General features: G+C 42.5%; 1 pseudogene; it reads left to right on the top strand.

The window, feature by feature from the left end:
• The first annotated feature begins 345 nt into the window (after positions 1–345).
• On the top strand, positions 346–2,906 carry LOC119512584 (annotated as a pseudogene).
• Positions 2,907–3,859: the final 953 nt, after the last annotated feature.

Here is a 3,859-nt window from a genome sequence, read left to right on the forward strand (position 1 = left end):
TTAATCCTATTACTGGAGTCCTTTGTAAGAGAATGAAATTAAATTCAGACAGAGAGAAAGCCATAGGAAGCAGCAAGCTGAAATGGAACCCGCAAGAGAAGGAAGAGACCAGCAGATACTTTCAGGGCCTTGCCATTTGACAGAGATAGCCAGCCACGGAAGGCCACAGTCTATGGGGAGAAAGTATCACCTTGATGATGCCTTGATTTGGACATTTTCCCAGCCTCAAGACTGTGAGAGAATAAATTCCCATTGTTTAAACCAACCCATTTCATGGTATTTGGTTAAGCAACCTAGGAAACTAACCCTTTCTCCAATGATAAAAGCAAACAAATGGAGGTCTCGAGGTGAGGCAGATCTCTGAGGTGGTACATTATGGCTGACATGCAAAATCTGGTAGAAAGATTGGAGAAAGTAGTGGGTCGTCTGGAGGCAGTATCCCAGGTCTCTGACATGCACTGTGCGTACGGAGACAGGCATCCAAAAGCAGGAGCATCTCCTTATGTGCAGGCATTTGACTTGCTGCTTGCCGGTCCTGTAGCAGAGTACCTGAAGATCAGTAAAGAGATTGGGGGAGATGTACAGAAGCACGCGGAAATGGTCCACACAGGTCTGAAGTTGGAGCAAGCTCTCTTGGCTACAGCCTCTCAGTGCCAGCAACCGGCAGGTAATAAGCTTTCTGAATTGTTGGCACCCATCTCAGAGCAGATCCAAGAAGTGATAACCTTTCGGGAGAAGAACCGAGGCAGCAAGTTGTTCAATCACCTGTCAGCTGTCAGTGAAAGCATCCAGGCCCTGGGCTGGGTGGCTATGGGTCCCACGCCTGGCCCTTATGTGAAAGAAATGAATGATGCTGCCATGTTTTATACAAATCGAGTCCTCAAGGAGTACAAAGATGTGGATAAGAAGCATGTGGACTGGGTCAAAGCCTACTTGAGTATATGGACAGAGCTGCAGGCTTACATTAAGGAGTATCATACAACTGGACTGACCTGGAGCAAAACAGGCCCTGTGGCAAAAGAACTGAGTGGATTGCCATCTGGACCCTCTGCTGGATCAGGTCCTCCCCCTCCTCCACCAGGTCCGCCTCCCCCCCCCAGTCCCCACCAGTTCATGCTCTGATGACTCTGCTTCACGCTCAGCACTGTTTGCCCAGATTAATCAGGGGGAAAGCATCACACATGCTCTGAAACATGTATCGGATGATATGAAGACTCACAAGAACCCTGCCCTGAAGGCTCAGAGTGGTCCAGTACGCAGTGGCCCCAAACCATTTTCTGCACCTAAACCGGGAGTCAGTCCCTCCCTCAAAGCAGCCTCAAAGAAAGAGCCAGCTCTACTTGAACTGGAAGGCAAGAAGTGGAGAGTGGAAAATCAGGAGAATGTTTCTAACCTGGTGATTGATGATACGGAGCTGAAACAGGTGGCTTACATATACAAGTGTGTCAACACAACATTGCAAATCAAGGGCAAAATTAACTCCATTACAGTAGATAACTGTAAGAAACTCGGTCTGGTGTTTGATGACGTGGTGGGCATTGTGGAGATAATCAATAGTAGGGATGTGAAAGTTCAGGTAATGGGTAAAGTGCCAACCATTTCCATCAACAAAACAGATGGCTGCCATGCTTACCTGAGCAAGAATTCCCTGGATTGTGAGATAGTCAGTGCCAAATCTTCTGAGATGAATGTCCTTATTCCTACAGAAGGCGGTGACTTTAACGAGTTCCCAGTCCCTGAGCAGTTCAAGACCCTATGGAATGGGCAAAAGTTGGTCACCACAGTGACAGAAATTGCTGGATAAGTGAAGTGCCACTGGGTTCTTTGCCCTCTCCCTTCACACCATGGGATAAATCTTTATCAAGACGGTTCTTTTCTAGATTTCCTCTACCTTTCTGCTCTTAAAGTGCTTCTCTGCTCTGAGAAGCACAGCTACCTGCCTTCACTGAAATATACCTCAGGCTAAGATTTGGGGTGGGATAGCAGGTCAGTTGATCATCTGCAGGAAAGTATAGCTTTTCCATATCAGCTCAACCACACCACCAGTCTATTCTTTTGGAAATGCAGACCAGGATTAATGGGTTTTAGCTTTCAGCTTTTGAGGGTTATTCTATCAACAGTCTTTTGGGAAGAATAGAACAGTCTCCAGGAGTTAACTCATCAGATTGTTCTTCGCACAGGTTAATCTTTTTCTAGCAGTGAGCATGAGGATAGCAGCAACTGGAGTGATTCCAGTTGGTTCTTCTAACCAAACTAATTTTTCACTGTTGATAAGCGAGACAAAAGTTGCACTGGACCAAAGGCTGAGGCTTGGCCATCTAGCATTCCAAGCAAAATTGTTTCCTATAAGCATTCCTTTTATTTTGCATTCCATCCTGGGTCTGCCTGAACCATGAGATAGTAGGTTGTCCTGTACCAGCTGTTGTAGCAGTGACCTGCACCCAGGGTAATTAAAGGAGTCTTTAACCCTTTCTTTCTCTGGTATCTCTGCCTAGCACCTTCTTACAGAGATGACTTGAAAAGAGGGGGGTGGGGAGAAGGAAAATAACACACCAATCCAAGAAATCTGGCATTCCTTTCTCCTCCCATGCTAGGTGCCTGTCATCCATCTTCACTGCCTTCTTTTCCCTGTCATGCTCAGCAGCTTACAGCTTCTGTCCAGGCACCTGAACAGAGAACTAAAACCTCCACTGCAGACTAGTTTTAGATCTCCATTTATGTCAGAGTCTTGCACAGCACTGCTAATGTAAATTTCAGTTTTTCCCTCTAGGACAGACACCAAAATATGCAGTGTTTTTGGTGGGAGAGAGATTGTCCTGTGACTTCTACCCATTCCCTGAGGCCTGTGGAAATAAACCTTTATGTACTTTAAAGTTATACAGAAATAGAATAAAGTTAATACCAAACTTGAAAAAAAAAAAAAAAAAAAAAAAAAAAAAAGCAAACAAATGGAAAAAAAAAAAAAAAAAAACCTATTATAGTACCAGGATTTAGCTATATTCAAAGGAGAGTGCACCATTAATCGAAGAATATTGTGAAACACCAAAATACCAGAGATAAAACCCAAGTCAATAGAAAATATTGGCAGAAAATCAGGAGACAGAATTTCACATGTATCACCTGGGGAAATTTCCACCTCCCCCACCTCCACTCCTAAAAGAAACCCAGGGCAGAAGAAAATGGCAAGTCGCACTCCAAAGACCATTAAATATACCAAACAAGCATCTGATATGTTAAAAAACAAACCAAACAAACATACCTTTAACCAAAACTCTGAAAGGCAAAACAGAAAGTGACCAAAAAAAAAAAAAAAAAAAAAAAGCAAAAAGGAAAAGAGAGTTGATTGAACTCAGAAAAGAAAGGAAAGGAAAAAGAAACAATATTATCTCAGACACAAGGTCTAAATTACAATATACCCAATGGAGAATAAGCTCAAATAACATTTTAACAATGGGAATAGAAGGAAGGCAGAAAATTAAACAAGAGAATACAAATGACAGTTAAGAAAGAAGTGAAGTGGGTCACAAAGAAAACAGTAAAAATAGATGAGAAGCAAAGAACGAGTAACTCATTGGAATAAAAGAAAGAAGTAACAAGAAAAAGGAAGAGGAGGAAAAGGAGAAAACGTGGAGGAAGGAGGGGGAGGAGAAGAATAAAAACAAAAAATGGAACTAGCTAATGTTTAAAACTAGAATCCAAGAAAAATGTCCACAAATAGAAGAAAAACAAAACTATACATTGAAAGCCCTCATAAGACACTTGAGAAAACTAATTCAGATCATTCAACTCCAAGACATAGTCAATGGCTTACCTTTCCAAATTTCAAGAAGATGACTTAAATTCCTCCTCAAATACTTTC

Source organism: Choloepus didactylus, chromosome 17 (genome assembly GCF_015220235.1).
Source record: "Choloepus didactylus isolate mChoDid1 chromosome 17, mChoDid1.pri, whole genome shotgun sequence".
NCBI classification, from domain to species: Eukaryota; Metazoa; Chordata; class Mammalia; order Pilosa; family Megalonychidae; genus Choloepus; species Choloepus didactylus.